Raw genomic sequence first — 13,666 nt, 5'->3', positions numbered from 1 at the left:
TCAATAAAAAGAACTATTTGCAGGATACTTGATCTGTTTTAACCTCGTTATGTCTTTCTTTCTATACTGAATGTATCTCTGTTTATTCATTTATTCATCTTTGAGTCTTATTGCAAAACAAAAATTCTAGTTTAAGATATGATGTTGGAGCACCTTATTACTATTTGTATTTGCAATCTAAATGTTTTCCTCTGATGTCTGATTAAAAAATACTTAACTTCTTTTTAATCATAAGTGATATCACTTTTCTGTCACTTCACTTCTCACTCTTCTTTTAGATCTAGTAAAGACAGTTAGCTTGCCTTGTAAATGCTCTGGAAAATTGATGTTACCACCCAGCCTGTGAGTCCATATCCCAATGGAAAATATTCAAGAATGACCTTCCCCAATGATCCAAACTGGATCCTTAAAAATTTCTCATGACTGTTTCAAAATTATGTTAGATCAAATCTTATGAATAAAAAGTATCAGAAATGACCTCTCGACAATGGAAATTGTGGCCTGCATGGAACAACAAGGACCCTCTGTCAAAGCATGATGATCGTTAGCCTATGGAGACTACGTAGGGATGAAAATTGGCAATCAAAAGCCCAGATCCAGAAACTGAAGCAGTTTCTGATACGCAATAAGAGAAAAAAGTGCTAATCGTGTATCGCAGGGTAGAACCCTTAGAGAAGGAAAGCCCCGAGCGTTTGATCACAAGGAAAACCTTAGAATTGCATAGAAATCGTCGAAATCATCAAAAGGCGAGTCCCATTGTTATAGAATTTTTTGGGCACTGCAACCCCAATCATACATGTCCATAAAACAAGTGCTTCTAAGTCCCTCAAAGTGTTGCTTCATACCCTAAAGGAACAAGGTTAGCTGATTACATCATCTCCCAGAAGTTCTCCACAGAAAACTGCTCAAAATTGGACCATACAGACTATCTAGTGCAGAGGGTGCGATGCATCGCACCTGCTCAGAGTAAAAAGTGTGATGCATACTGGAAAGCCCTTATGTAGGGTGCGATGGGCAAGAGAAGACAAATGGCAGAGACAGTTTGCAAGGTGGATGATCATGGAATCTTCCAGAAACTTCTTCTATGACACTTGCCTCTCTGAATTCGCCCAGGGATGAGTAAGAGATCATCAATCTCCAAGTGGAATCAAGAACTATCAGAGAGAGGACACTAATCAAAATCCCAGAAGTTGGCTCACCCCCCTGCAATCATCTATATATGGATCCCTCATCACAGAGATCTAGAGGCTGGAATCTTGTATCTTGTAAGGAAGTGTTGTTGGTTTCCTGGTGCAACATCATAGTGTTGGGTGATCTAAGCTTTTCATGAGGTGAAGGAGGGCTTTCATGCTGAGAGGACGACGTTGGGTCAGAACAATTGGTTGTAATCCTCTTTGCTATTCTTGATATTAATAAAGCTATTCAAGTTTTCCTCCACATTCTTGTATGTTTGATGATATATGCATTTGTGTGGTCAATATATATCTGGTCCTGTATTGTTTATGATTGTAGATCTCTGTTCTTCGATAGTATTATGTTGCTTTGATCCCACAGGTGCTCTTTGAAGCTGGGTAGACGAAGGAGGAGCGGCAAAGATCTATCAGAAGGGAGAGGAACCAAGCAAGGAACCAAGCACAAGACTGAGGTTGGTGTCCTTTGTTCCCCTCTTATCTACTTCTCATAAAAGAAAGCGAAAGTAGTTTTAGTTTGTTTTTTTCTAAGATAGCTACCAGTCTTAGTGGGACTAGCAGCTCCGAGTAGACACTAGATTTCCCGATAACACCCGTGCCCAAAACTGGTAGGATATCGCGTGCACTTCGAGCGGGAGTTCAACACGATGCCATACATTGGGTGATGCATGTCCAGTGGATGAGAGAGAAAACTACTTACATCGCGTGAGTAATGGTCGAGCAACTTAACCGCGCAATATAAATGGAGACCGTAGGATCTGGAGGTTCCAAATCAACGGGGGAGAATCAACTCGATGGATGACCGGATTTGATGGGGGAATAGACTTAGGCACATAAATATTTGAGGTTCGGCATGACCAATGAGCTGGCAGAAGAATTAGTTTCACGGGAAAATCTTGTAGTAATGGAAATAACAACCGTTTGAAGAAAACTGACACTCAGTTCGTAAGGCGACAAGTGGCCACCTCTCTGTTCAACGTTAAATAGCGATGATGATGTAGAGCAGGGAATTTCAGCGGATAGAGGCAAGTGATCCAGAGAGCCGGGAAGAGAAAACAAACAGTCAGGGAGCCGACTGGCTTTAAGCCATGAACAAAGAAAGAGCAGAGGGGAACAGAAGTAGAGAAAAAAGGGTCAATTGCAGAGAATAGAGAAGCTGACCTGACCTGTAGAGCAAAGGAAGCATCGAGCAGACAGAGGCAAAGAGAGTCCGAGAGTTTGTGAACTCCAGAGAAGGCTTGAGAGGTACAAGAAACTCCTCTGTGTATACCTATCAGGTACTGAGTACCAACTTGGACTCATACTGCTGAGACCAGTCGAGGTCGAGATCCAATAAGGGGGAGTTTGTGTACTCTAGAGGCTTGGGGGATCTAAGTACCATCCTACTAATCATCATCTGTAAAGTGAGACTCAAATTGAGCTCCTTATTTTAAAATCTCTGCTTTAAGACACAATAGAAAAGGCCACCACTGAAGGCTGGACTAGGAGACATAGCCCAGGAGGATTGGGTGAATTCCTTATTAAATTTGTTGTGTTCTGTATTTGCTTACTGTTTTTCTCTTATTGTTTCAAGTGTCTGTGTCTTTCACAATCTTATCGATCCATTGCCTAAAATAACATAGACACACCCCAACACATGAGTCTATAATACCTTCATTAATTAACTGAGATCATTCACGAGTGATTTTTAGATCAAGTGGTATTAGAGCTCCTAGGTTTTTTAAGGTTAGTCAAGCTTGTGCTAGATTTCGTTGTTGAATGCTACCTAGATCAAAGCTTAAATTAGGAGAAGGAGAGTTGGTTGAGACTAACCTGAAGATTGGAAGAGTCTATCCTCAGAAGAAAATGTCAGAGGAAAGTCCCTTGGGGCCAGACCCTCAAATCATAGATAGTTTCCAGGCCATGAGGTCCACGGTAGGGGAAATGTATAAGGACTTTAGGAAACATAAAGATGAAGATTCATCAGGCTCCAAGCAAGATAAAGGAGAAGAATAATCTCTCCTCTATGACCACTCAAAAGGGAAAGGGAAAGACGAAAGCTTTCTCACACCTCCTAATAGCCCTGAACATAAAAAGAAGACATCTTTGATTAAATTAGATGTTAAATTTGATTTACCCATATATGATGGAGAGTTGAATGTAGAGAATCTGGATAATTGGATGAGACAAATTGATGTTTATTGCAGAGTGCAGAGTATCAACTCGGATAAGAGTAAGATTCAGCTTGCCAGCCTATGCCTCAGAGGCACTACCTTGGTATGGTGGGAAGGCAAGACACAAGCTGACATGAAGAAACATGGTAAGATTCTTTATGTCTGGAGTGAATTTGTTTTTGCAATCAAAAAACAGTTCTATCCACTAGCTTACATGCAACAAGCCATGATGAGCTGGCAAACTCTTTGCCAATTGAAAGGGAAAAGTGTACAAGGTTACACTCAATAATTTAGGAAGAGAGCTTTGATTCTAGGAATTTCATTAGACTCACCTGAGACTCTGTTGAAGTACATAGGGGGTCTACACAGCTACATGAGGCACACTATCCTCATGTTTAATCCACTAGTATAGATGAGGTATCTTTTCAAGCAACGTGCCATCTAGAAGCAAGAGGAAAGAATGGGAACCCTAAAGTTGGGGGATCATCCAAACCCATTGCAAGCAAGAATAAGGAGAAAAGAAAACAGAAATGGAAAGAAAGGAAGGCCAATACTACACAAAAGACAAAGTCTTCATGCACTCACTATAAAAGGGATGGGCATGATGATGAGCACTATTGGATTCTGCAACCGGAGCTGAGACCTAATAAGTTCGAGGGGAAGAAGAAGAATACTGCGGCAGCTATTCAGAAAGATTTGGGGTCGGACTCAGGAGATGAAACAACCATTGCAGCCACAGGTATAAAAGTTAAAAATTCTGAAGCATCTACTAGTAATTCTGCACAATCTGTTAATGATGAAGAAAATGAGAGAAAAAGGCATGAGCTTTTCCATATTCGAGTTGTTTCCAAACATCAAAAGATTGATACTTTGTTTGAAAGTGGTTCACATGTAAATTTAATTTCTGAAGCAATTATAAAGAAGTTGGGATTACTGACTACACCTCACAAGAAACTATACCATTAGGTTTGTTAAGTGATAAAGCACAACTACAAGTGACTAGACAATGTAAACTTAAGTTTTCTTTTGGGTCAGCATTTGTAGATGAGGTTGAGTTAGATATAGTTCCTCTAGATATATGTGGAATTGTTTTAGGGAGTCCTTACTTGTACGATAGAAAAGATATTTTCTATAGAGCTGAGAACAAGTATCTACTCGTTAAATATGGAATCGAATACTTTGTAAGAGCTCATAAGGTCAAGAATAATTACACTCTCATAAACTCAGGGTAGATGAAACGAATTGTAAATTCATGCAAACAATTTTTACCGATGGTTGTAAAGGAAAAGAAACCTGATAAAACCAATGTATTTGAGGGCTGTGATGCTAAACAAAAAGCTGATTTAGAAAAAGTTGTTTTAGAATATGATATCTTTTTTCAAGAACCTAAAGGTCTACCACCCAAAAAGGAAATAGTACGTGATATTACTTTGCAGCAAGATGCTCCATTGCCTAACATTGGGATGTACAGGTTGTCTACTTTAGAGAATGCAGAAATCAAGAAGCAGGTGTAGTAGTTGCTCAAGAAGGGGTTCATCAGATCTAGCACATCACCATGTGGGTCACTAATCGTTTTGGTGAGAAAGAAAGGTGGCTCGTGGAGAATGTGCATTGATTACCAAGCACTGAATAAGATAAAGATCAAAAATCCTTATCCCTTTCCTTGCATAGATGATCTATTAGATCAGTTAAAGGAAGTTGTTTATATTTCCAAGCTAGACTTGCATAATGGATACCATCAGGTCAGAGTTGTAGAACAAGATGCATGGAAGACTACTTTCAAAACAAAGCAAGGATTGTATGAGTGGTTGGTTATGCCTTTTGGCTTAACTAATGCTCCTGCTACTTTCGTGAGAATAATGAATGATGTACTCAGACCTTTTCTTGATGATTTTGTTATTGTATATTTGGATGACATTCTTATATTTAGCAAAACGTGGGAAGAACATTTAAAGCACGTTAAGCAGACATTATATGTTTTGAAAACAGAAAAACTTTAGGTTAAACTCTCAAAATGTGAATTTGGAAAAACATCTTTGAATTATTTGGGACATATAGTAGGGGGTGGTGAATTGAAGATAGATCCCTCTAAAGTGGCAGTCATTGTAAACTGGCCTAACCCAAACCTACTACAGAAGTGAGAAGCTTCTTAGGAGCAACACAATACTGGAGAAAGTTTATTTCTAAATTTTCCTTAATTGCAGCTCCCTTACATGCTTTGACAGGATTGAACAAGGTGTTTCAGTGAGGAGGCAAATAGCAGAAAGACTTTGACACCTTGAAAGAAAATATTAGTAGAACATCAGTACTAGCACTACCCGATCTTCAAAGATTGTTTGAGATCCAAATAGATGCCAGTGACTATGCCATGGGAGCAGTGTTGATACAACACGATAAACCCATATGTTATCATTCTGAGACATTTAATTCTGCAGTAGTTAACTACCCAAAATATGATAAAGAATTGTATGCATTAGTATAGAGTGTGAAAAAGTGGAAACATTACTTAATGGGCAAAGAGACAGTCATACATATTGATCATCAACCACTTCAAAAGCTACACTTCCAAGCTAAGTTGCAGCAATCAAGACACTATATGTGGATGGGTTTTCTACAACAGTTTCATTTAGTCATCAGATATATAAAGGGCATACACAATAAAGTTGCAGATATGTTATCTAGACCCATTATAAATGCATCCACTATACTTAAGCATAATTCAATACTACATGAGAGCTACATTGAACAATATGCTCAAGATATAGATTTCAAAGATGTATATTCAACTTTAAATCAAGGAAAATGAGTAGAATAATTGGATTATCATGTTAAGGACCTGTCAGGCGGAAAGAGTCGATAGTGCGGACACAAATCAACCTCCCTAGGAGCCTAAGACTCTCTAGTGACAAAAAAGACAAACAAGAGCAATCCTTCTCTAAACATGCATTTACTATATGGGAAATCAAGTGTTTAGATCCTACCTGTAATCCAACGCAGTTGTAGCAGTCCAGCTCCGCTGATCCGGATGAGCTCCTCCTTCACTTTGGAACCTGCATACACTAACAATCAAACGATTAAATAGCACTTGATAATCTCATAGAATAAAACATATTTAACACATAGACCAAGGAGTACATGAAACAACTCATAAATAACAAGTTATTGAGAAGAATGGACTCATTTGCATTAATAGGTAACAAAAGGAACAAATACAACCTGAGCCTTAGTGTTGTGCAAGTCCCTCCCAGGGTCCATCAAGAGTTCTCCTTTACTTTGACAAAGCTCACCCACTTCCAAATAGAACAAGCAAAGATGGCAATCTCTCCTCACAAGCTTCTAAATGGGAGTCCTAATTCCTGCAGCATTTACCCTTAGAAATGTATAGCTTCCAACCTCTCCTCCTTCTGACCCAATGCCTGTATTTATAGCGCTCAAGAGGAGGTTAATCAGGTCCACCATCAATGGGATAATCCCCTCTTTGGATGGGATAGCTCCCTTATTGATGGGATAAGTTCCTCTTTGGTAGGGGTGCATGAACCATCTGGAGGCGCTCAATACACGTCGAACAACCTTCTAGAATGCTCTAGAAATGACCACAAGTAACTTTTTAAAGATGAAACTTGCACATTTTAACCTTTCCAGGGGGACGCACCTGCACCTTTACTTACAGAGCGTCCAAAGACGCAGCTTTTGTGAACATTGGGTGCGTCCCCGCAGGTAAGGTTGAGAGAACTTGCGTACCCAGAGATAAATACATTTATAAAGACTTTTCTCTCTTTTTTGGAGTTTGACATGGAGAGCAGAGGTATAAGACTTGCCTAAGAGGATAGCATGACTGTTGATAGAGCCATACTAACTGTAAATAGTCATGGTGACATTTTTTAGTGTAACAGATTGCCCCCTAAAGTGCGAAGCCTGTAATAGATTAGGGTTTTGTATTATCTAGGAAGGGTGAAGCGCTTTATCATTTCAAGGATTATCTCGCGGAGAGCCTGGTCAGAACCTACAATTTTCAACACAAAATACATGTATAAGATTATATCATCACTGAGGTAGGCATTCCCATACTCAGATTAAAACTTTAACTAACAGAATAACTACTCTGATACAGGAATGATTTTGCAGTACATCATAATCATAGACTTTTGTAGACACAGTATGGACGCAGCCATCTGTTTATGATTAGTCTACTTAGATAATGAATACAAAACTCCTCGCAGCCTGGATGGTGGAAACTAGATCCAGGGCCTTCATTTCTACTTCCCGAATTGGTACGATTCTAGCCATGCGAATAAATGAGTTGATGTCGAACATGGTAGAAACCACTTGATTACCAGTCGATGATGTAAATTGTTAACAAGTGTGAGAGAGACCACCAGTAATGTCAATGGTTCTCAAAGTACCCAGTACAATCCATGAGATGTGAATGAATGAGTTGATGTCGAACATTTCACGGAATCCTTCGATCGAAAGTCAATGATGTAAACTGACGTCAAAGGCGAGAAACCTGCCATTGATGCATGCAGACTTCAAGGTACTGACGATTTCTAAGTCATCTCTCTAGATAATGTGCTGATGTCGATAGAAAGCGACTCGTTGCAGGCAAGCCCGCAACACGAAATCATTGTTCAAGTTGAAGAAATGTTGCTGTAAGGACTGACTTAGGGATGGTTAAATGGATGATAAGTATTTTGCAGATGAAAGTTTTGTTTGCAGACCTCTTGAACACATAACGACACAACAGATGGCTTGGTGATAAACGACTCAAAGCTAATCCCTGGAACCCGGCTGAAGACTTTCAAAGTGGTTTGATCAACTGTGAGGTAAAGGATTTCCCAACCCAGGTGAATGAAAAGTGTCGTGTTCAAGAGTGGTAATAAAGTTTCTTCTGAGACAAAAGGTAACAAATGGGCTCATTCTTCTCTCTTTTCCCCCACCATTTCTGGCAAGTACCTCTTTATTTTTTACAAGCTTGAGGAGGATAACATATGCTTGATTATAAGCTCATCCTTCGGATGAGTCCAACCTAGTTTTGATTCGAACCCTAGGAAGGAGCGGTTCGTTCCTGTTTGTAATTGAACAGGTCCTTTACTGTGAAATTTTAACGAGCCCAGTATAGGAGAAACTCGGCGTTTTTCAATTTTAGAGAGTCTGAAAAACTTAAGAAGACTCCAAGTTGAACTTTTTCGTAGATTTGTGTCCCTCAAGCCCGAAAAAGTATAAAATAATACCTGGGGGAACCGCTTGATCTTGCGACCAAGGAGTACTTTCATAATTAGTGCCACTGACCTGAAAAGTAAAAAGCGATCAAGGACACGTCGTTTTATTTCCGTATCGAGTTTGAAACGACAAAAACCCGGCAATCTTTTCCTGATTTTACGGTCAGAAAAGAGCTATAAGGGGACCATCTTTTAATTTCGTTTTAACGAGTGTAAAAGAAACGCTCGGAAATCTTTTCATTTTTTAGGAGTCAGAAAAGGGCTTAAAAGATGACTCTGATATTTTGGTTTGTGAAAAATGACAATTTTCCCTCTAAGTCCCTTTGTCCTGCACAAAAACAACACATTACTCATACCTGTTTAAGATAGGCAAAAATACATCGAAAAACATCCTTCCATGGTGAAAAATGAACAATTTCATCCAAAAAACCTATAAAAAGACTTTTTACCATGTCATTTTTACCATTTTACTGTTGAGGTTGAAAAAAGGGCTTTTGGCAAGAAACTTCCCGTGGTCACTGCGGAAAATCCGACCGTCAGAATCGAACGCCGTCTCTTCCAGGTATTTTACAACATCCTACTCTTCAATTTCATCCGATTAAAATTGTATTTTAGGTTTTAGTTTTGTTTTTTGGGAGGGTTTAGGTTTCAAAATGCGCTCTGCGGTGGACGCAGGTGCCCTTCGGGTGACCTGCGTCCCCCGACTTTTTCCTATACAGGAAAATGGTCGGGGGACGCAGCCCACCTTCAGGCCAGCTACGTCTAGATGCCCTGTGTTCTAAACGCGGGGTGCGTCTTCCGTGGAATGCGGAATTTGAAACCCCAATCCTCACAAACAACCATTCAAATTTCCCCAAATTAATTCTAATCATTGTTTCTTGGTGTGTAGGGCACTCACCATGTTGGATTGGAGAGAAAGAGAGCACGAGGACGTTGATTTAGCTGCAATTGAACATCAACCTTCCATTGATGCCCTAAAAGCATGCGGGCTATATAAATACTGGGCCATACCTGGCATGAGGGCTCAGGTGAGATTCTTAGAATGGCTGGTTGAGAGATGGAACGTTCAAGAGCAATGCTTTTACATAGGAGGGCACCAGCTTGAGATAGAGCCCTCTGATGTATACTTTCTCACTGGCTTGCCAAATAGAGGCGAGCAACTCAATCTAGCCGGGACTAGGCCGGGTGGCCAATCCCTTGCTAGTCTCCGGGTGGATTGGTGCACACCCAATGCTCACCATGCGAAAGGCGTGGAAGTCAAACACATCTCTCTGCGTGAACTCAAAGTTATAGCTTTCACGGTGACCAGAATTTGCGGCGCGGCCGCTTTACATATTGCCTCCGGGTCCCAAATGCGGATGGCGATTGACTATTACCAAGGCACCATTTTCAATTGGTGTGATGCTGTGTCGGCTAATATGAAGAGCCAACTGACTAGGGCAAAGGACGGACGACTGAAGACCTTTGGATATGGGCCTCTAGTTGTGAGCTTTGCCTTAGAGAGAGTTCCGATGCTGATCCCTCAGCAACTCACTGTTGATATCTTGGGTCCTCGGGAGCCAAAGCTGATACGATGGGTTACAGTGATGGCCCGGCATCCTGACGAGGGCACGGCGGTTGTTCGATTCTTTGATAGTTATTTTCACTGGTTAGAGGACCAGGTTTTTTCGATCCAAGACTTTCCGTATGCCGGAGTAGATTTTCGAGGTGATCCGGACATGGTTCTTCCACAGGGAGAACAATGGGATGACAGAGGTACTTTATTTTTCACAAGTTTTCAAATTATGTATTTTTTTTTGTTTTTTATATATATCGTCTCAAAACTGACAGTAAAATTTTTTAAAATGCAGATGTTGGTCCACAGCGCCCAGCCAACCTCCTGCCTTTTGAGAGGAGACATCCAGTTGCACCGGTACCGGCCCCACAGGACGCGGCTGCAGAGTCACTAGCTGAGTTGGAGCAGGATCTAGAGCGTCTGACAGTGGATATACCTGAGACTACCATAGATGATATTCCTATCAAACTTCAGCGCTATGTAGTTGCAGTCCCTGGACCGTTTAGGAGATTTTTGTGTAAGGTAGCCCGTGCAGTGGTGTCGTATAGGGAGCACCACCAGTGATTGGCTAGTCACTTTGTAGACACATGTGACATTTTTGACTTTTTGTACTTTATCATTTTTGCCGATCATAAGGTGTTTTTCAACCTATGATCGAAGACGATGTATATTTTTTGACACACTCCTATCTATATATATATCACTATTACCGGCTTATCTTGTTTAACATATGTGATGAAATGTTTTTAAATTTACTTGCATGATTATTGTAAATGTCTGTCCAACATTCGAGAAGCAATTGCATCTGCTAATGTATTTAAAGACCTTGGAATATGCTGATATTCAATGTAATCAAATTCACGTTCCAAGAGACGCACTCTAAAAAACAACCTTAATAACACAGGATTTCTAATGGCATAAACTCTATTAAGCTGTAATACAACAAGTTCAGAATCTAACCTCACTATCAAACGTCGAATTCCAAATGAAATAGATTCGGATAATAATTCAACCACTGCACTGTATTCTGCAATGTTGTTCGTTGTTTGACTGAGGCTTACCCCATGCATAGAAACTAACTCGTCAGAGGGTGAATAGATAACCCAAGCTGCGGAAGAAATATCCCGTGTACTACGACAAGCACCATCAGCAAATCCAATGTATGTTTGGAGAGGCGTCGACATCTGCAATATCAAGAGTAAAACCAAGATAAGCCAGAATAACGACGAAAAACACACTCTCTAAGCTAAGCACACTGACTAAACTAACAAACATACTAGCTAGAAAGAAAACCTAACCTAACTAAAAATTCTCCATACCCACCACTTAAGCATAATACCTCTTTAGGTAAAGTCCATTTCTGGGTTTACCCAAAGAGTCCCCATCAAAATCTACCAGCTCATAAGCCCCTTTTGCTAGCTTTCGCTTTACAACGTAGGGTCCATGCCACATAGGAACGAATTTTCCAGCACCTAGCTTATCGTTAGCTTGATCATATAATAGCACTAGGTCTCCCTCCGAAAAACTTCGAGGGGTCACATTTCTATCATACTGAGCTTTCATTCGCTTCGTGTGAGTCTCGATTGCTAATGCAGCGTCACGTCGAGTCTCATCTAATTTAGCTAAGTACAATAAACGTTTCTCCTCTTCGAAAGTGGCTGGAAGTAATTCGACAGCCATTTGAAGTGATGGGATTTCGCATTCAATGGGTAACACAGCTTCCAAGCCATAAACTAGCTGGAAAGGAGTGAACCCTGTTGAAGTTTTCACTAAGGTGCGATATGCCCATAGCGCTGAAAATAGCATGTTGTGCCAATTCGACTGATGAATACCAATGGTTCGTCGGATCATGATAACCAGAACTTTGTTGATAGACTCAACCAAACTGTTGGCTTGCGGATAATAAGGAGTAGAGCTATCGTGGCGCAAACCAAGCTGGCTTGTAAGCTCAGTCATCATGATGTTTCGAAAATGGCTCCCATGGTCAGTAATGATTGCTTGTGGGACACCAAACCTAGTTATAATATGATTGAATACGAAAACTGTAGCTGTTTTGCTGCTTGCGTCGAATGTAGGCATCGCCTCGGCCCATTTAGTGAAATAATCAACCGCGAGGATGATATACGCATGCCCCCCGGCTGAGTGAGGGTTACAAGTAATAAAGTCGATACCCCATTTGCGAATGGACCAACGGCAATTATAGGGTGGAGAGGAGCAGGTGGTGCGCGCATCTTGCGATCAAACACTTGACAGTTGTGGCACTTCCGGACTGCAATGATACAATCTTTAAACATAGACGGCCAGAAATAGCCAGCGCGCAACACCTTCTGAGCTGTGGCATACCCAAACATATGACCGCCACATGCTCCAGAGTGACAGTCATTCAAAACCCTCTCAGCCTCTTCGTGAGTTAAACAACGTCGAAAAACTAAGTCTGCCCCCCGGCGATAAAGTGTATCTCCAATAATTTTGTATTGTTGGGATTGAAACCGAATTTTTCGACGTTCCGCCTTTGAAGCTTCAGGCCGAAAGGTTTGGGTTTGGAGATAGATGATTATATCCCCGTACCACGGATCTAAAGTACTGATAAGAAACAAAGATTCGTCCGCAATGGACTCCTCTGCCATAGTCTCTGTGTTAGCATGAGGGAAATCACACATCAATTCCGCAAAAACCAAAGATTTCTTAGACTTGGACTTCTGGAATTCCAAGTCGAACTCTTGCAGGATAACGATCCATTTAGAGTACTTGCCCCCTAGCAATTGTTTTGTCAAAATGTAAATCATAGGGTTGCAATCCGAAATAACTGTAGTTTTACGGAGAAGAATGTAGTGACGAAAATGCTGGATAGCTTGAACGGCTGCCAGGGCCAATTTCTCCACATGCGAATATTTTAGCTCAGTGGGATTTAAGGTCCGACTGAGATAATATATCACATGTTCCGCTCCGAATTCATCTTCTTGAACTAACACTATTCCAATGGTGGAATGCGAAGCTGCGAGGTATAAGAAGTAGTCTTGGTTGTAGTTGGGAGGATGCAACAACGGTGCATGGGTTAACGCGTGTTTAAGTGCATCAAAAGATTGTTGGGAAATCTCGTCCCAAAAGAATTGAGCGTTCTGTTTCAACAACCGTGTAAAACCTTTAGTGACCTCGGCATAGTTTGGGATGAATCGGCGTAAAAAGTTCGCTTTCCCTTGCAAACTTTGGAGTTGGCGTAAACTCGAAGGAGGAGGCAATTTGATGATAGCTTCGACCTTCGAGGGATCGACGCGAATGCCGGCTTTTGAAACAACAAAGCCTAGCAATCGACCTGTTTCTATATAGAAAACACACTTGTGGGGATTCAACCGAATTTGATAATGCCTACACCTCATAAAGATTGCTTGTAAGTGGACAAGGTGATCAGCTCGATGTAAAGAATGAGCAGGCAAATCATCGAGGTACGGTTGCACAATGTGCTTGATGTCATGAAATGCATAAGACATAGCCCGTTGAAAAGTGGCCCCGACATTCTTAAGCCCAAAAGGTAATTTGCAATAAGCAAAT

The sequence above is a fragment of the Pinus tabuliformis genome, chromosome 1_1, assembly GCF_031772625.1.
Source record: "Pinus tabuliformis cultivar Carrire ecotype Pingquan chromosome 1_1, CPIR1, whole genome shotgun sequence".
Lineage (NCBI taxonomy): Eukaryota > Viridiplantae > Streptophyta > Pinopsida > Pinales > Pinaceae > Pinus > Pinus tabuliformis.
This window is presented reverse-complemented; position numbering follows the sequence as displayed.